Genomic DNA, 24,663 nt, shown 5'->3' with positions numbered 1-24,663 from the left:
GGCCTGCCTGTCTTTTATGGTTGTGTTTTTTTCCTTCTTTGGTTTGGTTTTCATTGTTTTCGAATCAATGACTTGGAAATGAAATAGTAACATCAGTCCCCCCCCCCCTCTCTCCGCTCCTTGCCCCTTTTACCCGCGCAACAAATTCATGTTTGATTGAAATTGATTTGGGTTTCATGGCATCAAAATAAATCGCAATTTTGTTGGCCTTTTTATCATTGTAATGAAAAGGGAAGATAGGAATTCGATTAATGTTGCTTCGATTTGTTGCCTACGAGAACTGTTCAGGCACATTTGTTGTTTTTTGTTCAAACATCAGAGCATTTCATTTTAAAATTCATTTAATTTATTTATGTTTGAATATGGGATTTCTTTTAAATGGATTAAAATATTTCAGATTTTTTTATACCCTCCACCATACTATGGAGGGTATATTAACTTTGCCATTCCGTTTGTAGCTCCTAGAAATACTCAAAGTATATATATTCCAACAAAGTATATATATTCTTGATCAGCGTAAAATTCTAAGTCGATTTAGCCATGTCCGTCTGTCTGTCTGTTGTAATCACACAATCTTTCGAACGAATTGAGATAGAAGTATTAAATTTTGTACAAATGTTTATTTTTCCAGTAGGCAGGTTAAGTTCGTAAATGGGCCACGTAGAGGCCCTTCAACCTCCAAGTAGGATCTTTTCCAGACCATTCAGCAAAAAGGAAGAATGCCAAAAAATGAGTTTAAGTTCGGCCAGACCACTCTTTCGAAACCTTAATTATACCCTCAGGCATATCCTCTCTAGCCATATGCCTGAGAGTATAATTATGGTTTCAAAAGAGTCGTCGGGCCGACCTTAAACTCATTTTTTGCATTCTTCTTTTTTGCTGAATGGTCTGGAAAATATCCTATTTGGAGGTTGAAGGGCTTCTATAAGATATATCATTTGATATGGCCAAAACGTTCCTCATCGAAATAACGGTTTCAGACCCTAGGTCTCTTTGGACAAAATCCGTTTCAGGACATTTGGAATCGATCTAGCGATGTCCGTCCGTCCGCTGTCTGTGTGTTTCGCTGGGTGGCTGCTGCGCACGATAACCCTCGAAGAGAATATCCGATTTGATCCAAACTTGATACAGCGTAATATTATTATTATTCTTTGATCGAATTCGGAGAAGGGCAATATCGGTTCACGCCTTCTGGTACATCCCACACAAAATGTCAACATTTTCAAAGACAATAATTGACTGCACAGAAAGGGAAAGGATAATCCGATTTTGCTGCAACTTTGCAAACCCAACATTTTGACTCCATCCAGTACTCGCCATACAAAAGGTCAAAATTTTGAATAATTATAACTCATATAGAACGCGATGTACTGATTGTCTTCAAAATACAGGGTGAGATGAGGAAACTGCAACCAATTTCAGACTGCTGTCATTTCTAAGCCACTCGTCCGACAGCTGTTAAAATTATTCTAGTGTCAGCTCATTATATTGCTTACGAGCGTACAAAAGCATTTTGGTGAGAAGTTTCCAGAAAAAAATTATTCGTGATGGAATTCAAGCGTGATGATTTGTGATTTCTTTATATTTGGCTGGAAAACCACAAGTCGCTATCGTTAGAGCACTCCAGCATTTAAATGTGAATAAATCTTTTGTGTCTCGTACCATCGCTCGTTACTGTGATACTGGTAGCGTAGCCCGACGTCAAGGAAGTGGACGGAAGAAAACAGCAACATCAGCAGAAATGGTACGAAAAGTAAACAAGCGACTTGATCGAAACTCGCGTCGCAGTGACCGAAAAATGGCTCGTGAGCTGAAAATATCGCAATATTTTATTCGGCAAATATTGAAAAATGAGCTCAGGGTAAAGCCATTGAAATTCTAAAAAGTGCAATAACTTACAGCGTAACAGACAGAAAATAGACTCAAAAGATCTAAAGAGTTGTTTCGCTTGGCCGAAAGTGGTGAACTGCCGAATTTGGTTTTCTCTGATAAGAAAACATTCGCTGTCCGGCAGTTTTGTAAACAAACAAAATGATCATGTTAACTTGCCAAAGAGGTCAACTGAAAATGTGCACATTCGGTTGGCCACCAGAACTCTAGCGCCAGCCATGGTGATGGTGTGGGCCGCCATAACAGCCGATGGTCGCTTTAGCTCGTATTAATCGAATGTGGCACTAGAATAAATGCCGAATATTATCGCGTAAATTTTCTGGAGGGTGTATTAAAGCCTTAGACACGCAAACAGGCCGCAGACCTTGGACATTCCAACAGGACTCAGCACTAATCACGCGCCACCCAAGAATGATCAGAAAATGAGATTCTTCGCTTCATTTCTAGCGCACAATGTCCATCAAAATATCCGGATACCAATACGTTGGACTATTGTGTCTGGAGTATTTTGGAAAGCAAGGTTGTCACTAAAAAATACCAAAGTGTCGATCACCTCAAGCAAGCGCTTCGATGGGAATGAGCCAAACTACCGCAGAGCAACATTTGGGCAGCGTGTGACGGTTTCATTGGCCGTTTTAAGGCCGTAATTGGTGCTAAGGGTGACCAATTCGAACAAATCTGAAATTATGGTTAAATTTGATGCTATTTCCGACAGTTTTTGCTTTCCTTCAAAAAATTTGAAACAAAATGTAAAAATTATGGCGCCTGGCTTTGGTGCAGTTTTTTATCTCACACTGTATACTTTGTTGGGTCTTAAACTATTCTATCGATAAGTTACAAACGGAATGACGAACTTAATATCTCCTCCATATTATGTATGGTGGAGGGTATAAAAAAATTTTCTAGTTTCTGGGAATGCTGATGGTGGTTGCCAAGACTAGTAATGTGGAAAGTGGCACATACTCCTACCAAATTTTTTTTCTAAGTGGGTCCATTTTTGTCGAAAATCCAGTGTCATTCGTGAGCTTCAGAAATAAATTGTAATTTCATATCGTTGAAATGTATAAGTTATGCCACATCAATATTCACATTAGATAAGTTTCAAAGCCCTAGCTTCTGCAGTTTTACAGAGTTTTGCCATTTTGTGTGCATTTCAAGATTTGCTTAAAAAGTATAATACCAGTGTAATAGAATCCGTCTTTCCATTTCTCTACAGGGTTGCCCATATTCGACGGACCCATCTGACAACGCCACAACTTTTGACAGAGATGTCACATCGCTTAATGACATACCGCGTTTGAAGCGCCATCCGAGCAGATTTTTACCATGAACCAATACACGCCACGCGAGCGCTCTGAAATAGTTGAAATTTACATTCAACAGAAGAGGTCAATTGTGAAAACTCAACGTGCTTTTAAAACATTAAAAAATGTGAGAAGTGCGCCTTCTAAGAACACCATTAAGCGTTTATACGAACAATTTTCGACTGGTAAGGCTCTTTCTAATCCGAAGAGGCCATATAAAAGTCGACCAAGGCGATCGGCCGAGAATATCGCTGCCGTACGAGCCAGTGTTGAGAGGTCCCCAAGAACATCCCAAAAACGCCGTTCTCAGCAGTTGGGCATGGCTCGGTCCACTTTACAACGGATTATTCGCATTGATTTGCATTTGGTCCCGTACAAAATTCAAATGACGCAAAGAATGTTGGAATGGGCCCAAAGGTCCGTCGAATATGGGCAACCCTGTATAAAGTCACACATATTTTTTTAGTTCTCCCTCTAGTCTGAGTGAAAACCACAACTAGCCTTTGGTCTTGACAGTCACAACAAATTACAATTATTGGTTGGAAAAACAAGACAGGCAGAGAGAACGAAACAAGCACCATCACTTAAATGGCAACACGTAGCGACAATGTTGCCACATGTTTTTATGACAAACAACACCTAGCCGAATGAGGTTGAGGAGAAGGTGGGTTTGCATTTTTCTTTTCTTTCATATTGTTGCTGTTATGGCTTTTATTGTTATTGTTGAAACATGAAAAACAGCAACAACAACAACATCAAATGAGCAAAAAACATTGTGTTGTTGTCGCTACACATTATTCCTGTTTGTGGGGGATTTCTTTGTAAGCACTTTGTTTGTCACACCCAAAGGTCATATGTGGCACCGGCAGCAGCACCAGCCAACATCAGCCAACACTTCCACCTGTACAATATGTAAGGAGGCATCTATCCATCCACAGAACGTAAATGCTGACAGCACACACTCACTCACACACACACACATTTACACGTTCGTACAAATATAAACCCCGAGAATTATCTGAGAACGTGTCTCCAATAATTTGTATCGGGGTTTGCTGAAGATTTTCTTTTTCGTAGACAATTTTTTTGTTGCACGTTTTGCTCTCTTTCAAATTTCCATTGTTTCGGTGTGAGTGAGAGTGTGTGTGTGTGTGAATTTATCGACCCTGCACTTTTCTTCGTTGAATGCAACTGTTGCAGAAAAATATAATGGCAATGATTATGCAGATACAAATGAAAAATTGTCCATAAACGACAATAAGAAAATGAACTTTTTCTCTTCGCAGTTATTACAGTAATTTGTACAAAGTTCTTGCAGCGTGCACAATGGGTTGAGGCTTAACAAAATTGACTATGCATTGAAAGTGAAATTAAATTAGATGTTTCAATATTTGTGTTATTAAAAATCTGCGAGAGCTCTTCTGTAGAAAGAGAATATTTCACATACAGGAAGGGAGACACTTGTTTGGTGGCATAGAGATTCGAATTCCGAATTACTCGTTACTTGATGTGATGAAAATAAATTATTTCCCCAGTAGAGTTTGGAGAAATAATTCATCATTTTGGGCTTACTGATGATGCAGAGGTTATGAAGCTGTAGTATTTTGTTGCCATTACTAGTAATGCTTAATCACACGTATCGCGTGCTTAACAAATTTTTGCTGAATTTTCTTAACAGAGCGCAAATGTTGAAAATAATAATTGAAGAACCTACCTGGACCAAGAAAATTAATAATCAATAATTGAAGAATTTGGAGACGTTGTTCTTTTATAAGACAATTCAGGTTTAAATTTTGGACTAAGCCGAAGAAGTTTGACATTCAAACAAAACACGAAACGTATGTATGCTTTTGTAACCCGTGTTGTCAAAAAGATAATAGTTAGAAATTTCCCCTTATATAGAAGATCTTCCATAAGTTTTCTAAGATTGAAGGGTTTTCGACCCTCCTTCGATTTTCTATTGATAGCACATAGATAGACGAACTTCTAAGGATCTCATATTCAGGTTTGCCCATATTCGACGGACCAACCTGGCAACGCCATAACTTTTGGCAGAGATGTCACATCGCTTAATGACATACCGCGTTTGAAGCGTCAGTCTAAGCAAATAGTTGAAATTTACAAGAAGTCAATTGTGAAAACTCAACGTGCTTTTAAAACATAAAAAAATGTGAGAAGTGCGCCTTCTAAGAACACCATTAAGCATTTATACGAACAATTTTCGACTGGTAAGGCTCTTTCTAATCCGAATAGGCCATATAAAAGTCGACCAAGGCGATCGGCCGAGAATATCGCTGCCGTACGAGCCAGTGTTGAGAGGTCCCCAAGAACATCCCAAAACCGCCGTTCTCAGCAGTTGGGCATGGCTCGGTCCACTTTACAACGGATTATTCGCATTGATTTGCATTTGTTCCCGTACAAAATTCAATTGACGCAAAGAATGTTGCCTGCGGACAAGCCTCGTCGATTGGAATGGGCCCAAAGGGCCCAAAGGTCCGTCGCATATGGGTAACCCTGTAGATGATACCTTCCCCTAGACTTATCTTGATATGAGTGCTTCCGTCGCATATGGGTAACCCTGTAGATGATACCCAACATACCAAATTGACTTGAGAATAATATTTTAATAAACTTTCAAACATAAGCCTTAAGCTTGAGAAAATCTTGAGAATGTATTGAGAAATGCTTGTTTAACAATTATAGAATAATCGAAACGGAACCCTTATTCATAAGCTTATTCTTGTAATTGCAGAATAAGCTTACGAAAGTAATATTATATCAAGCTTATTTTTTCAATGGTATAAAATAGTTATTTTTTCATTTTTTTAATTATTTTACACATTTCATTCATTGATGACCATCCCAACTCTCACTGCCTCCTTTTGCCTTGGTACCTAGATGCTTTCTTTCCCCTTATTTGAGTTCTGCATCTCCTCAACTAATTCTTCAGTTCTCTTGAATTCTTGCAACTTTTTTGACGCCTCTATTCTGAAATGAGATTGAAATAATATATACTACAGATTCCCAAAATTATTATTCATCATTACCTTAGAGTTTCGTCCGGAAATGGTCCTAAATTCGCGTGATTTTGATTTTAACCAAAGAAAATATTTTTTGTCGAAAATTTTCTCAAAAAAAAAAAGAAAAAAAAAAATCAAAACAAATTTGTCAACAAAGGACAGATTTGAGAAAAGTTTGTGCAAAAAAAGTGTTTCTCTAGCATTGTTGAAAAATTATTATGACAAACTATTTTCATAATATTATTCTCAAGCTGTATTGTATTTTTGGTATGTTGGGTACCTTCCCCTAGACGTATCTTGGTATAAGTGCTTCAACAGGTCTTTTTCTTTGAGAAAGAGAGAGATACAAAACTGCAACAAAGTCGACCCCCATAATTTGTACATTTTTTTTTAAATTTTATTTTCAAAATGAAATCAAAATTTAAATGAAATCAATTTTTATAATAAGCTTAGATTTATTCGAATTGGTCACCTTTGGTACGAAGTATGGCCTTCCAACGGACAATGAAACAGTCACACGCTGCCCGTATGCTGCTCTGTGGTATTTTGGTCCATTCCCGTCGAAGCGCTTGCTTGAGGTGATCGACACTTTGGTTTTTTGAGTGCCAATCTTGCTTTCCAAAATACTCCAGACACAAAAGTGCGAGGGATTGGTATCCGGAGATTTTGGTGGCCATTGTGCCTGGAAATGAAGCGAGGAACCTCATTTTGTAACAATTCTTGTGTGGCGCATGCTAAGTCCTGTTGGAATGTCCAAAGTCTGCGGTCAAAATATTTGCGTGCCCAAGGCTTTAATACACCCTCCAGAATATTTTCGCTATAATATTTGGCATTTATTCTGATGCCACGGTCGATTAATACGAGCAGAGAGCGACCATCGGCAGTTATGGCGGCCACCCCATCACCATGGCGGGCGCTTGAGTTCTGGTGGCCAACCGAAGGTGCACATTTTCAGCTGACCTCTTGGCAAGTACACACGATCATTTTGTTTGTTTACAAACTGCTGAACAACGAATGTTTTCTCATCGGAGAAAACCAAATTCGTCAGTTCACCACTTTCGTCAAAGCGAAGCAGCTCTTCAGCTCATTTTTTAGTCTATTTTCTTTCGGTTGCGCTGTAACTTCTTGCCCTTTTTTTTGAATTTCAATGGCTTTACCACGAGCTCATTTTTCAATATTGGCCGAATGAAATATTGCGATATGTTCAGCTCACGAGCCATTTTTCGGCCACTGCGACGCTGGTTACGATCAAGTCGCTTATTTACTTTTCGAACCATTTCTGCTGATGTTGCTGTTTTCTACCGTCCAATTCCTTGACGTCGGGCTACGCTACCAGTATCACCGTAACGAGCGATGGTACGAGACAAAAAAGATTTATTCACATTTAAGTGCTGGAGTGCTCTAACGATAGCCACTTATGGTTTTCCAGCCAAATATAAAGAGATCACACTATCACGCTCAAATCCTATCACGAATAGCTTTTTTTCTGGAAAATTCTCATCAAAATGCTGTTGTAGGCTTGTAAACAATATAATGAGCTGTCACTGGAACAATTTTTACAGCTGCCTGAAGTTGGTTGCAGTTTTTGCATCTCACCCTGTATAACACTTTATAAAAGTACTCTTCTGATTGAAGAATTTCTTCTGGGCTTATATAAATGAAAGGCCGCTTTTATTCTCTTCTCAATAAACCTTTTTGGGATAGAACACCTTTTCCAGCTCTTTTCGTGGAAATGCTATCACACATCTTTTATAAAAATGAGGATTTTTATAAGTCTTTCTATAGATAGAAGACCTTCCTCAAGTGTTCTGAAATCGAAATACTTCCCTCATATCTGTGTATAGATGTAAAACGCTTCTCTATTGTTTACCCCTCCACCATGCTATGGAGGGTATTTTAACTTTGTCATTACGTTTGTAACCCCTTGAAATACTACTGACAAAGTCATTTTTGATCAGTTCGATTTAATTCAATCTTGGGATGTCCGTCTGTTTGTCTTTTGTAATTGCTCCAACGGATTGAGATTGAAGGCTAAAGTTTTGCAATCATATGCATTTTGTTATTTGGCGGGTTAACTTCGTAAGTGGGTTATATAACGTGCCTAATCGAAGTAATGGTTTTAGAGCCTAGGTCTCTTTGGAACAAATCCGTTTCAGTATATTTGGACTCGATCTAGGTGTGTCCGTCCGTCTGTCTGTCTGTGCGCACGATAACTCTCGTAGGGAGTATCCGATTTGGTCCGAACTTGCTACATCGTAATATTATTATCAGACTAAGATCGATTTCGGAGATGGGCAATATTGGTCCACACCTTCTTCTAACTCCCTTAAAAGAGTTTTTAATATGTGCCGTTTTTTTTCACCTGATATTGGCTATAGGGGTTAACCTTTTCATATAGCCAACAGTCCACGGATCCTCCCTATATTTGATATTTTGATGATTTTTTTAAAGAACCCAAATATTCGGAATTTTTTAATATAGCGCCATTTTCCAACGTATATTTTTTTATTTTGTAAGTTTCTTACAAATTTTACAGAGGGTATTAAAAGCTTGGTGCGGCCACTGCTTTTTTACTTGATAATCCATATAAGTCCAGCAGGTGGTATCTGTCTACAGAAGACCATTGTCAAGGATACCATCCATAAAAGCTGTCTGGTGGGAAACATATCTGTTGATGTAGAATTTCTGTAGGAAGTCTCCGATATAAAAAAAAGTGTGGATATTTCTTCTTTTCATAGAATTCCTGTGAGAGATAAGACTTTATATCGGTTGCACTCCACAAGCCATAAAAGACAGCTGATCCCTGAAAATTTCATTTAGATTCTTCTTTCCTAATTTTTTGAGATACTTTTCAGTGACATATTGAATCAATCACTTCCATATTTTCGAAAAATCAAAAGCATACATCACCATGAGTATGTGACCAATTTATATTACGACCTGCACGCGAATGCAGTGCAAAAGTTCACGCATTTCCAGAAGAAACGAAATAAAATAGCGCTACAAAATGTCAAAATGAAAACATTTTTTTATTCGTTTCATACCTCAATGCTCAAAAGGGTCATATTTATAAAAGTGGAAATATAAATTGCAATTTAACCTTGCATTTGAAGTGCTGATACCGAACAGATACACGAAACCATTGGGTATTGTGGCACGCAGACACTTAACAAAAAAAAGCAACAGAAATTACAACCAAAACCAGAAAAAAAAACAGAAACAGAAACATGACAGTTAAAATATGACTGCTTCGCAATAAAAGGGTAACTCCCAGGGGAAGTGATAAGAATTGCAATGGATGTTAAAAAAAAAAATGTTTCACTAAATAGTAGGAAAAAAGGGTGAAGAGTAGTGCATAAAGGTGGCTTACACCTGGTCATTATGCAAATGAAAAGAAATGGATGCAATTTTTGTTGTTGGATATTTAATACAATTTTGAAAATGCTCTAAACTGGAGGCATTATTATAAGGCTATGCTTCATACCGTAGGCCTGCATATACGGGGTGAGATGAAAAACCTGCAACCAACTTCATTTCTAAGCCACTCTTCCGACAGCTATTAAAATTATTCCAGTGACAGCTCATTATATTGTTAACAAGCTTCTGATTTTGGTGAGAATTTTCCAGAAAAAAAGTTATGCGTGATGGAATTCAAGCGTGATAGTGTGATTTCTTCATATTTGGCTGGAAAACCACAAGTGGCTATCGTTAGAGCACTCCAGTATTTAAATTTGAATAAATCTTTTGTGTCTCGTACCAACGCTTGTTACCGTGATACTGGTAGCGTAGCCCGACGTCAAGGAAGTGGACGAAAGAAAACAGCAACATCAGCAGAAATGGTTCGAAAAGTGAAGAAGCGACTTGATCGAAACCCGCATCACAGTGGCCCAAAAATGGCTCATGAGCTGAACATATCGCAATATTCCATTCGACAAATAATAAAAAATGAGCTCGGTGTAAAGCCATTAAAATTCCGAAAAGTGCAAGAACTTACACCGCATCAGAAAGAAAATAGACTCAAAAGAGCTAAAGAGATGCTTTGCTTGGTCGAAAATAGTGAATCGCTGAATTTGGTTTTCTCCGTCACCGATGAGAATATTCGTTGTCCAGCACTTTGTAAACAAGCAAAGCTATCGTGTTTACTTGACAAAGAGGTCAGCTGAAAATGTGCACCTACGGTTGGCCACCAGAACTCAAGCGCCGGTCATGATGATGGTGTGGGCAGCCATAACAGCCGATGGTCGCTCTATGTTCGTATTTATCGAACGTGCCATCTGAATAAATGCCGAATATTATCGCGAAAATATTCTGGAGGATGTATTAAAGCCTTGGGCACGCAAACATTTTGGCCGCAGACCTTAGACATTCCAACAGGACTCAGCACCATCGCACTCAGCCCGCGCCACCTAAGGGTGTTTACAAAATCAGGTTCCTCTCTTCATTTCCGAGGCATCAGAATAAATGCCGAATATTATCGCGAAAATATTCCGGAGGGTGTATTAAACCCTTGGGCACGCAAACATTTTGGCCGCAGACCTTGGACATTCCAACAGGACTCAGCACCATCGAACTTAGCACGCGCCACCCAAGAATGGTTACAAGATGAAATTCCTCGCTTCATTTCCAGCGCACAATGGCCACCAAAATCTCCGAATACCAATCCGTTTGACTTTTCTGTCTGGAGTATATTGGAAAGCAAGGTTGGCACTAAAAATTACCAAAGTGTGGATCACATCAAGTAAGCGCGTCCGGGGAATAGGTCAAAATACCGCAGAACAACATTCGGGCAGTGAGTGACGGTTTCATTGGCCGTTTGAAGGCCATAATTCGTGCAAAAGGTGACCAATTAATTTGTTCTAAAATTTGCTATTTCTATTATGCTATTTCCAATATTTTTAGCTTTCATTCAATAAATAAAACAAAAATAAAAAAAAAATTGTAAAAATTATGGTGTTTGACTTTTTTGCAGTTTTTTTATCTCACCCTGTATAGCAAAACAAAAAAAAAACTATTCCTCATGCATTTTTTTGCCCCGATCTTGAATATGAAGGAACAAATTCAATTTATAATCTAACCCTGTAAAATCTCTTCATATTGCAAACCGTATTTTGAAATGAATAAATCCCATTAATATTTTCCAAATATACAACATTTTGAAAAATTTAAAAAAAAATCTAAAAAAAAATCCTTCACTTTATTTGCAACTAAATACTTGTCTTCCATTGAACACCCTTTTTTGTGCTGTTGATCGCCTCATTTTCCCACAAAATTTCCGTATGTCAATTGCGAAACAGAATGCTACGTTTTCTTTCTTTTTTGTTTTTGCCCTTCAAGTGCACAATTTCCATTGTTCATTTCTGTGTGTGTGTGCATTCAGTCATGTCAATTTTTCTTTCTTTGAAATCTCCATTTTTTTTTTGCTTTTTATTTTTGCATTTTATACCGTTCATCGTTTTCACTTGGATTTGTGTTTTTCTCCTTTAGCTTGCTTCTTTGGTTTTCCGCTTGAAGGCTATTGGCAATCACGGCGGTAGAGTGTTTTGTGGTTTGCATTCGAGAGTATTTCATTCTTTTTTTTTCTGTTATTCGCTTTTTATGCATTGATTGGAAGAACGTGTGAATAATTAAGAGTGACATGTTTTTGGCGTAATGCCGTTACCAGCCGTTCAATGGAAATGCCATTGCATGCGTTGGCCATTATTAGAATCGGCCACGTTGCCAATGACAATATTTTTGAGTGTGCAGCCACATCAATCACATGTGTCATAATCGCCAAGGCGAGGAAGTTTTTTTTCTTTTCCAAGAGAACGCAGCAAATTTGTCCGCATCAGAAAATTCAAAAAAAAAAAAAAAAAAAAATTGGCGTTGCGAAGCTATTTTTGCAATGCAAGCTTATTTATCGTTGATGTGGAATTAGAATTTTGAAAGATGCCAATCCATATTTTTATCAAGGCTTAAAACTTTGAAATTGAAGTGTTACGTTTTTTTAATGTTGACCATTTGGATGTTAGACGACATTTCAGAAGAGGTGGACCGATCTTGTCCAATCGGATAGTTCTTTCACTTTCTCTGAGAACATAGTATAATAAAAATACTCTCAGCCATATGGCTAGAGAGGGTATATATCATTCGATACTGCCAAAACGTGCCCAGTCGAAATAATGGTTTTAGACCCTACGCCTCTTTGGACCAAATCCGTTTCAGGAGATTTGGAGCCCGTCCGTCTGTCTGGCTGGCTGATGCGCACTACAACTCTCGAAGGGAGTATTTGATTTGATCCAAACTTAGTACATCGTAATATTTTTGTCAAACTTAGATCGAGTTCGGAGATGGGCAAAATCAGTCCACTCCTTCTGGTACCTCCCCACAGAAGGTCAAAATTTTCAAAAAATATATTTTGCACAGAAAGAGAAGCAATAATCCAGTTTGGCTCCATCTTTGCAAATCCTAATATAATGAACCACTATAAATGGTCCGACCCTCTACCATTTTTAAAAAACGATCTTGTGTTGATAGAAATCTTGAGATGTGCCAAGTCCGAATGGAATCGGATGTCAATTTCGCGTTTTATGAGCTGCATGGATATTGAAAATATTGACCCTTTTATGGGGGAGGTAGCTGAAGGTGTAGATCGATATATTCTTTCGTCACCAAAGACCGTGGATTAATAAAAAATATTGGGTTGTGTGCAATTTGAAGACAATCAGACTTATACATCACATTTTATAAGAGTTATAATTATTCAAAATTGTGACCGTTTGGGGTGAGGTACTTAATGGAGTGAACAAATATTGTTAATTTTCGCACCTGTCGTAGCATTGATGGAAATATAAGGATCTGCAAAGTTCGAGCAAAATTAGATCATCCTTTTTCTTTCTGTGGAGTAAAACATTTTTTTTTAAATTTCGACTTTTTGTGGGGTAGGTATCAGAAGGAGTGGGGCAATATTGCCCATCTCCGAACTCTATCTAGGTATGCTAATAATATTACAATGTACCAAGTTTGGACCAAATCTGACACTCTCTTTAAGAGTTATCATGAGCACCAGCCAGCAAGACAGACAGATGGAGGGAAATCGCTAGATCGACTCCAATTGTCCTGAAACGGATTTGATCCAACTAGGGTCTAAAATCTTTATTTCGATGAGGCACTTTTGGCCATATCAAATGGTATATACTCTCACTAGCTATTTTTTCGAGGGCTTATAGAAGGAGTTCGGCTTCCCGAAGAAGGTGCTGAATTTATTTTAATGAGATTTTTAGGATTTAGTTAAATTTATCAGATGACACATATCTGTTTCTGAAACACGAAATTTCCTTTACTCTTTGAACGAACTTCCTGTGAAGGTCTTCTGTCTACAAAACATCGCTAATAATAATTAATTTTACATTTGCCTTTTTTCTGCGAAGTTTTATTCAGTCCCAAAATTGTTATTCTTTACAAAATGTATTCTACAATTATTACTAACAGCCATAAATAATTATACCCTACACCACAAGGTGGTCAGGGTATTATGTCTTTGTGCATTTGTTTGTAACACGCAAAAGGAAACGAGATAGACCCATAGTTCCTTCTGATGATCTGCATAGAATTACATTCTGAGTCGATTTATGCAAGTCCGTCCGTCCATCCGTCCGTCCGTCTGTCCATGTATTTTTGTAAACAAAGTACAGTTCGCATTTATTGCCCTTTCCAGATGAAATTTTGCACAAATCATTTGTTTGGCCCAAATACGAACCCTATTGAAATTGGAGACAATCGGTAAAAATTTAGATATAGCTCCCATATATATCTTCGTCCGATTTGCCTTTTATTGTGCACTTGCGATATCAGTCCGAATAGTATGGAATTTTGCAAGTACGATCAGATTGGAGCTGAAAATAAGTATACGAAATTTGAGTTCAGATATAGCTATAGCTCCCATATATATTGTTCATCCGATTTGTTATTTTTGTCCTCCGCAGCCGTAATATGCACTCTGTAACAACAATATTTTGGCAAATATATCAAATGCAGCTCAGAAATACCTTTGCTAAATTTTATCGAGATCGGTTCGGATTTTTGATTTATCTTTTATTGTGCACCAAACGTCTAATATTTTCTCAAACGGGATGAAATTTGGCACTTACGACCGAATTAAGTCTAGAAGCTAGAATGTCAAATTTGGTGAAGATCGGTTCAGATATAGCTATAGCTCCCATATATATTGTTCATCCGATTTATTATATTTGTTACCCACAGCCTTCATATACACTCCGTAACAACGATATTCAAGGAAATATATCAAATACAGCTCAGAAATATCTTTGCCAAATTTTATCGAGATCGGTTCAGATTTGAATATAGCTCCCATATATATCTTTATCTGATTTCAAATTAATTTTGCACCAAATGGGCAATACAAGAAGACAAGAACTTTAAATTATAATTATAATCATAGCGTGTATGATTGAATTCTCTCATAAAAATTAATTAATTAATGAACAAAATAATAATCCACTTTTAAGGTGGTGCTTGCTCTATGTTTTAAAATTCCTTATGTAATTATTTTATTACCCTCTAAGAAATCGTTACCTCCTAAACTTTAATTAAAATTATTATATATTTCCTTCTTTTCTTCTCATTTTAGGTAAGTCTCAACACCATATGAATTTTCATTATGAATATCACAAAAGCAAATTGTAAGTAATGTCTACTTTTTTGTAGAAAAGTAATTTAAAGCTCATTTTAGCCTACGTAGAACTAAAATTAATGAATTGTCTACTTTAGCCATGGGATGATACCAAAAAATACAATTCAAAAATACATTAATTTCAATTAAAACAGAAAATGGTTTATTTAATTCTATTTTGTGTCGTTAGCGAAATCGGTTGAAGATATATATGTGACCTATATTCAAATCTGAACCGATCTTGATAATATTTAGCATAGGCACTTTCGAGCTCTGTAAGATATCTGATAAAAAATATATTTGTTGTCGAATGAATATTACGAGTTTGAGGAACTTAAACACCAAATCGGATGAAACGTATATGGGAGCTATAGCTATATCTGAACCGATTTCCACCAATTTTCTTGGCTTATCTTGACAGCATTTGATACACTTATTTCAGAGCTGTATTTGATATCTGGTACCAAAGATCAATGTTGTGGAATGTATATCGGATAAAACACACATATATATATATATATAGGAGCTATAGCTATATCTAAACCGATTTGCACCAAATTTGAATTAGTGGTTTATATTATGAATTCAGTCGTAAATGCCAACAATTCATTCAATTAGGGCTGATATGAGTCATTTGGTGCACAATAAACCTGATATCGGATAAAGATATGTATGGAGCTATATCCTTATCTGAACCGATCTCCATTAAATTTTACAGAGGTATTTTCGAGCAGTATCTGATGTCCGATACCAAATATCATTTTTCTGGAGTGCATATTACGCATGTGAGGAGCTTAAAACCCTATATCGGATGAAACGTATATATGAGAGCTATAGCTATATCTGAACCGATTTTCTCCAAAATTGATTAACTTGTTGCTAAACTGAATTCAGTGGGATGTACGGAATTCAGGTCACTTAGACTTATATTGGCCATTTGGTGCACAATTAAGCCGAAATCGGTTGAAGCTATATGAGAGCTGTATTTAAATCTGAACCGATTATCACCAATTTAAATTGGATTCGTCCTTGAGCCAAATAAATATTGTTTGCAAAATTTCATCTCAATCGGATAATAAATGACAGAAAGTAATTCTATGAAGTTCCTCAACAATAAATATGGGTCTATGTCGCTTCCTTCTTCACGTTACAAACAAATGCACAAAGACATAATACCCTTACCTCTATGTGATGTAGGGTATAAAAACTGCATATCTTAAAATCTTGAATTTTTAAGGTTAGGGACTTTCTGCCAAAAATCGCAGATCTGAATCATATATTTTTTGAAAAAAGTTATTGTGTTTTTTTCTGAGGGTATCCACTATCGGATGTCAAATTGTCTTGTTACATTGGAACTTGTTATAAACAAAACCGATTTAAGGCGTTTTGGGTGTTTTAGTCATAATTTTTAACTGCAGAGAACACTGTGGAGAACTATACATATAGGTCCAACTCTTGATGTGGACCCAATATAACTGTACCTCCAGATAGTCCGAATTTTGATGCTTTGCATCACACTTTGCACCGAAGTGTTCTTATATTTGGTGTTTGAAGTTCGTAATGTGTACCACTTTCTATATATAGCCCCCATATTAATGTATCGCCTGTTATTGAGTATTATAATAATTTTAGCAGTATTTTTTTTACTTGTTTTATTTTCGAGATAATTCTTGGTAACATCGGACTTCAAAACTGGAATCGATTTTGGCATCAATTGCGACTCTTCTTCAAAATTGTACAGTTGGTCCTAAAAGTCAGTCTTGTCGAGTCATCGCCCATCAATTAACCCCCTTCGTATCCGTTGATGATTATCACAACCATTTTCAGAAGAAGTCCATGCCACTCTAATAAATAACTGTCTGTTACGTCAGTCACTTTGTCTTTACTACTTTCCCAATTCCGTTGACTCGGACTACGACGACGACAACCACGAAGTCACTCTGTCTCTTGTTGTGTTGTGTCATTCACGGCTTGTCAAACACCCTTTGGAAATGTTTTTTGTTTAGTTTAGTTCGTCTTCTAAATAAACTGCTGGAGAAAGAAAAAACGAAAGAAATAATCTTCTTTTCTTTGTGTTCATATTCATGCCATTTCTATTAATTTTATGCTGTCATTCTAATACAAGACATATCCCAAAATAAAACAAATGGAGAACCAACTGGATAAGATACAACAGGAAAATATTTTACTGTACTATGTGTGTTAGTGTGTGTGTGGGCTTGTGACACAGGACCACGAACGACAGTAATGCAAATGCATCGACCAATGGATATATTATAATAAAGGAAGTAACAGCGGTGAAGGAATTTATAGCACAAAACATGAGTGTTTTTGGGAAAACTTTAACCAAATATATTCTGGCTAATATCGAAACGTTCCTATTTTAGGAGGTAAAGTTGGGCAAAACTTCGTTGCATATAATTTCATTACATAGTGGTGCCATAACTTTTGTGAGAAATTACCAAATGATCGTTTCCATTGTATGTCGGATTTTTTTTCCTTACAGCTTAAAAAATTGAAAACCAAATTTCTTATGGAAAGCGAAAAGAGAATTCGATTCGCTTCAATTTTGCGTGACAATTCGAAAATAAACATTATGGGCCTAGTAATTCTCCTGCCGAGTTTTACAATTTGGTCCAGGTTTATAAAAAAGTATATATAAAAGAGCAGTGAAATTTTGCACGAATGTCAGTCTTTGTGCGTAGGCAAGTGATGATGGCTGGCTTTTTAGAATTTCGTACTAAAAGTGTACTCAAAGTACTAAAATGTACTAAAAATTAAATACTTTGTGTTGTACAAACGGAAGGAGCTAGAATTCTTAGATATGGAAAGGGAGTCGCTGATGGAGTGCAGGATAGATGTTTTGGAAAATCGAACTGAAATGTTACGAAAAAGTTCTAAAATGGTACTAAACTTCTAAAATGGTACCAGTTGGTATTATATGAACGGATAGAGCTAAAAACTTGAAATTTGGTATGAGAATCGAGGTTAGAAAGTAAGTAAGTGTAAAGTAAGTGTGCGAACTGTACTAAATGTGGAACAGAATGACGTCGGGTGAACGGATGATGCTGGAATTTTGAAATAGTGTATAGGGGTCCCTGTTTATGGTAGGTTTGGAAATATGTACTACAAGAGCACTAAAAGTTCTAAATAGTACCATATTCGGTACAATTTAATTTTAGGTGAACATATAGTGCTTGCAGTTGGAAATTTTGTATAAGTATCGCTGTTTATGTGTAGCCTGGACATATGGAGGTGGTTTCGGAAATGTGTACTATAATCATACAAAAAGTACTGTATGGTACTATAATTGGTATTGGGTGGATGAATAGAGATATAATTCTGAAATTTGACATTTAGAACACTGTTTGTATCTGTGTTTCAGATTTGGCTATGAGTTTGAAATGTGTCCAATATTTGCATGAAATGTACTTAGTGCTACCTAATTTGTTTGGGGTTGGGGTATGGCATTGTGATATGGAGGTGGATTAGGAAATGTGTACTATAATCGTACGAAAAGTACTATATTTGGGTATTGGAATTGCTGATGATATCTGCGATAAAAATTTGATAGGGAGGTCTCTGTTGATATATGGCATTAAAATATGGAGAAAGTTTTGGAAATGAGTAAATGGAGTATAGGTTGAAGGCATAGAGCTAAAAACGTAAAATTTTATATTTTGGTCTCTGTTGGTATTTTGAATTGTGATATGGAGGTGGATTTGGAAATGTGTATTATAGTTGTACGAAAAGTACTAAATGGTACTATATATGGGTATTGGGTGAAGGGATAAAGACAAAATTCTTAAATTTGATATTTGGATTACTGATGGTATATGTGCTTGAGATTTGTCAGAGGTTTATAAATACATCCTATATTTGTAGGAGAAGTACTAAATGGTGCTAATTTTGGTACTGGTTGAAAAGATGGTGATAAAACTGAAATTTGATATAGATGTCCCTATTGGCGCCTGTGGTCAAATTATGGAGGTGATTTTGGAAATGCGTAATAGAATTGTACCAAGAGTCCTAATTGGTGCCTTATTTGGGTATTGGATTAAGGAGCAGAGCTGGAGCTTTCAAATTTGATATTAAGATCACTGGTGGTATCTGTGTTTGAGATTTGGCGGTGGTTTAGAAAAGCGTCCCTTATTTCTTCGAAAAGTACTAAATAGTACTAAGTTTGGTATCGGGGGAAGGGATAGGGCTGAAATCCAAAAATTTGATATTGAAGTCTCTGTTGATATATGGCATTAAGATTGTACAAAAGGTACTAAATGGTACTAAATTGGGTATTGCGTGAAGGTATAAGGGTGTAATTTTCAAATATGATATTGAGGCCTCTGTTCGCAGCTGGAATTAGAGATATGGAGGTGGATTTGGAAGTATGTACTATAATTGTACTAAATGGCACCATATTTGGGTATTAGGTGAAGGGAAAAATAAAATTTTGAAATTTGATATTTGGATTACTGATGGTATCTGTGTTTGAGATTTGATAATAAAATTCTGAAATTTGATTGTCACTGTTGACCACAGGCACGGTTATAATATGGAGGTGATTTTGAAAATACTAAAATTGTACGGGGAAAAGAATAGAGTTGAAGTCCTGAAACTTGATATTTAGATAACTTTTTGAGATTTGGCCGTTGTTTAAAATGAGTCCTATAAGTGTACTAAAGGTACTAAGATGGGTATTGGCTGAAGGGATTGAGGTGAAACCGTCAAATGTTATATTGTGATAACAGCTGGTGGCTATGATTAAGATATGGAACCATTTTGCGAAAAGTACTAAAATTATACGAAAATTACTAAATGTTACTAAATTTGGTATTGAGCAGTGGGGTGAAGCTGGAATTCCGAAATTTGTCATTGAGGTATCTGGAGGTGGTTTTGCAAATATATTCTATAGTTATTCGAAATGTACTAAGTGGTACTCATTTTGGAACACTGTTGGTGTCTAGTATGGAGAGATACAGGTTGTTTTTGGAAATGCGTACTAAATGTTAAAAAAAAAATTGGAATTGGGTGAAAATCGATATCTAGGCTATTTTGGAATTGTGTGCTATAATTGTTCGAAAAGAACTAAGTTGTAGTGAATTCGGTATTGAGTAAAGGGATAGAGCTTAAATCCTGAAATTAGATATGGATTTCACTCTTTGTGTCTGTGGTAAACGGTACTAAAACTGGATAGGGGAAATTCCAAAGCAAAAATCCTGAAATTTGATGAGGATGTCACTGTTGGTTTACATACGGGGACGTTGAAATAATTTTGGACAGAAAATTTGGAGGTTGGTCCATTATGCCAAGGTTTTCCTAATAACCTCCTCAGTAAACTTCAAATTTGATTTTGAAGACTTTTGGTGTAAAAATAAACCTTTTCCTACTATTCGTTCCGGAAAAGGAAAAATTTGAATAAGATTTAAAATTTTAAACCATGCAAAATTTATTAAAATATATTGCCAAATTGGACCAATTGTGTTTTTCAGCACTTAAAAGGCCTAACACTGACTATTGGAAGGAATTTAATATTTTACGTTGGGGTTTTCGCTGACCAATTAAAAAGGTCACCGATTTCCCACAAATTTTCCTCTTTTACACATTATTGGCAGTATTAAATCTGGTGTGAAAATGGCCCCGGCACTGCTTCTGGTAATTGTAACCGCGAGAAACAAATATACTAGTCCCTCAAAAAGAATTTCAATTCTGTGTTTAGGAACATATTTCTTAATCCAATCAAAAAATAATTCTTCTTCTCCATCATTTGCTATATTTCCAAACATTGCTGTAACCTTCGAAATAAAAAATAGACCCAGATGGATAGATGTTTACAAATAGATAAATGAATGACGGTATACTTTGCAGTGTGTGTTTACACCTGCGGAAAATTGTAACTGCTGTCATGTCATGCAGCAATGCAATCCACTACAACTACTCTTGGCAATTGCGGCGGTAGCGACAGTGCTAACAGCGATAACTACAATGATTACCCGTCCGTCGGTCCCCCATCCTTCACCTCCTCTCCCCCACACTCTGCATTACAAGCGAGTCGCTAACATTACCATCATCAGCTAACCGAAAAACAGGCCTGAAGGCAAGCAAGTTTTGTCTGTCAGACATCGAGGCAGGCAGGCTGGCAGCCAGGCAGTTTATAGATAATGCTAAACAGCATTTTAATGTCGTGTCAGTTGGTTTGCTCCAGTTGCCATTGCCTTCATTGTCGTCGTTGTTGCTGCTGCTCTTGTTGTGGTTAACCATTTTCCAGGTTTTCTGTAGAATTTTGCCATCTTTTTTTTTTCGTCGTGAGTTTTATTTCGGTTAGTATTTGCTGTCGTTGGCCGGGTGCTGCTGCTGGTTTTGTCATTCTTGAGATCTTCTCTGTGTGGATTTATAATCGTTTTTCTTGTTATCAGCCAAAGGTAGAGGAGATGCATGTGTGACTGTCTGTCTCTCTGGGTGGCGGTGTGAGCAATTCAGGTGGCAGCGAATGTGTCACCAGGCGGGCTGTAGATTTACACAATGCGCCGACTGCCGTTGACTAAGCTAAATGGCAAAACTTGGTATTGTGAGTCACAAATCTATCTTAGATGGTTTTCGTTTATTTTTCATTCTTGTTCACTGTTTGCAGGGTCGTCTGCTTTCTTTATCGTTCTTTTTCGAATTTGTTTGTCAGTCAGTCTGTGTGTGTGATAGTCAACTTTGACATTTCGTTTTTGCGCCCACAAAAGGTATTTGATGAACTGCAACCCGAGTGACATTCGATAATTGTAATCGTAATGTAGAAAACATCACACAGCGATGGTTGTCTGTTGTGGGTGATTCTGGAAAAATTGAGAATGTTTTTAGGTATTTTAAAAATTTATTTACATAAAGAAAATAAGTTTATTACTGCTATATAAAATTGTAATGCTTATTGTGAATATATATGTTTCAGAGATATGTTTATATCCGAGAACAATATATTTAAAAATTTTATTGAGTCAAAAACTTGTAATATCACGAAATATTTGTCCTAGATCCAACTTCCTATCTCGCTGAGCCGAGTCTTAGGAATGGGCAGAAGACATCCGTTTTGGATTTAATATTTAGGAGGTGAAATGAACCATAACTTTTTGTAGAAACATTTTTATCCCTATTCCAATACAGGGTGAGATAACAAACTTCAACAAGTCAAACGCACTAATTCTTACATTTCTTTTTAAAAAAACAAAAAAAGTCGAAAATAGCATCAAATTTTATAATAAGTTTAGATTTGTTCGAATGGGTCACCTTTGGCACGAATTATGGCCTTAAAACGGCCAATGAAACCGTCAAACGCTGCCCGAATGCTTGAGGTGTTCGACACTTTGGTCTTTTTTAGTGCGAACCTTGCTTTCCAAAATACTCCAGACACAATAGTCCAACGGATTGGTATCCGGAGATTTTGGTGGCCATTGCGTGCTGAAAATGAAGCGAGGAACCTCATTTTGTAACCATTCTTGGGTGGCACATGCTGAGTTCGATGGTTCTGAGTCCTGTTGGAATGTCCATGGTCTGCGGCCAAAATGTTTGCGTGCCCAAGGCTTTAATACACCCTCGAGAATATTTTCGCGATAATATTCGGCATTTATTCTGATGCCACGGTCGATTAATACAAGCGGAGAGCGACCATCGCTGTTATGTCACCTTTGGCACGAATTATGGCTTTCAAACGGCCAATGAAACCGTCACACGCTGCCCGAATGCTTGAGGTGTTCAACACTTTGGTCTTTTTTAGTGCGAACCTTGCTTTCCAAAATACTCCAGACACAATAGTCCAACGGATTGGTATCCGTAGATTTTGGTGGACATTGTGCGCTGGAAATGAAGCAAGGAACCTCATTTTGTAACCATTCTTGGGTGGCCCATGCTGAGTGCGATGGTTCTGAGTCCTGTTGGAATGTCCATGGTCGATTAATACAAGCGGAGAGCGACTATCGGTTGTTATGGCGGCCCACACCCATCACCATGGCCGCTTGAGTTCTGGCCAACCGAAGGTGCACATTTTCAGCTGACCTCTTTGGCAAGTAAAAACGATCATTTTGTTTGTTTACAAACTGCTCGGCAGTTCACCACTTTCGGCCAAGCGAAGCAACTATTTAGATCTTTTGAGTGTATATTCTGTTGCGGTGTAAGTTCTTGCACTTTTTGGAATTTCAATGGCTTTAGCCCGAGCTCATTTTTCAATATTTACCGAATGAAATATTGCGATATGTTCAGCTCAAGAGCCATTATTCGACCATTGCGGCGCGGGTTTCGATCAAGTCGCTTCTTTACTTTTCGAACCATTTCTGCTGATGTTCCTGTTTTTTTCCGTCCGCTTCCTTCCAAATATGAAGAAATCACACTACCACGCTTGAATTCCATCACGAATAACTTTTATTCTGGAAAATTCTCACCAAAATGCTTTTGTACGCTCGTAAACAATATAATTAGCTGTCACTGAAATTATTTTAAAAGCTGTCGGACGAGTGGCTTAGAAATGACAGCAGTCTGAAGTTGGTTACAGTTTTTTCATCTCACCCTGTATATCTCACAAAGGATCATAATTTTCAATACTTATTTTAAAAAGTCTAAGTTCTTCCAGATTACCATCTATGTTCGGCGTAGTCAAAAGCATTCAGATTTTGGCATTTGGGAGATTTCAGCCAAATCGGTTGTATTTTAATATTTCGGGGATCTCGTTTTACATGTTCTCTTTTCGCAAAAAGTCGTAAGTAAAATATTTAGGTAACCCTATATAAATGAGCCTCCCGGTTTTGAAATATTTAAAAGGTTTAAAAGCCTATTTTCAACCAAATTAAATATAATTTGGTGCTTCAGGCCGCCAGAGCACACCGACTGTCTGTAGATTACTCATACTTGGGTATTTTGTGATATTAAGTATTTTTGAATTTCCTGTTGGATATTTTTTTTGAATGGTAATGCGTTAATGAATATTTTTTATAATTATTGACCGAAGACCCTGACTGACTGACTGACCTGCATAATATATATTGGTCCCTAAAATAATTTCCATCCAAAGATGCAATTTTATGTATATGTTTGTTATTATCAATCGAATATACCGTCCCAAAAGTTCGTTAATGTAGATGTAGGTTTAAGAATAGCTTTCCTATGACGGTATCCCCAAATATTGGTATTTTGAAGGCCTTATTGCAAAGATTTCGAATCAAACCAAATTGGGGGAAAACAAATTTATCATAATATAAATGTTCATAAATGGAATGACACCCCATTATGGGCTTAATTTAAGACCATGTTTATGCCCTCAGCCATATGATAGTCAGGGTATATATCATTTGATACGGCCAAAACGTGCTCATCGGTTTTAAATCCTAGATCTCTTTGGGCCAAATTCGTTTCAGAACATTTGGAGTCTATGTAGCGAGATCTGTCCTTCGGCCTGACTGTCTGGCTGCATTTTTATAATCAAGAGCAAAATTAACAAAAAAAAAAAGAGATACGTTGGCTAAAGCTTTCGACAAACTCAACTCTTATAATTAAAAGCCAAAACTGAAGCTTGACCCATTTGCTTAAATCCCTCTTTTACTACGCCCACACAAGACACTCAATTAATATCAAAATTCAATTCCTTTTATACGATTCGCTAGGAAATCTTATTTTATGACCTCCTCCCAAAAAAAAAGTTGGGGGGATACTAAAACAAAATCTTAATTCGTTTGACATTGGTCACGCACGCTTTAATTTACCATGGGATAATTCTATTCCTTGCCTTTCACTTGTTGATAACAGTTCT

At 37.0% G+C, this 24,663-nt stretch overlaps 1 protein-coding gene and 1 long non-coding RNA gene across 2 annotated transcripts in view; one reads left to right on the top strand and one right to left on the bottom strand.

Annotated features, from left to right (window-relative positions):
- LOC101892253 (protein alan shepard) overlaps window positions 1-24,663 on the top strand; it is a 708,170-nt gene that overhangs the window by 205,826 nt on the left and 477,681 nt on the right. The gene's annotated exons all lie outside the window — the stretch shown is intronic.
- On the bottom strand, window positions 5,842-6,486 carry LOC131804505 (uncharacterized). Its single transcript, XR_009343154.1, has 2 exons — window positions 6,242-6,486; window positions 5,842-6,182 (listed from the first exon to the last, which is right to left on the bottom strand). It is a non-coding gene; the product is annotated as an uncharacterized LOC131804505 (long non-coding RNA).

Source organism: Musca domestica, unplaced genomic scaffold (assembly GCF_030504385.1).
Source record: "Musca domestica strain aabys unplaced genomic scaffold, Musca_domestica.polishedcontigs.V.1.1 45, whole genome shotgun sequence".
NCBI lineage: Eukaryota > Metazoa > Arthropoda > Insecta > Diptera > Muscidae > Musca > Musca domestica.
Note: the sequence above shows the minus strand (reverse complement) of the source record. Positions and strands in the feature narration are given on the sequence as shown.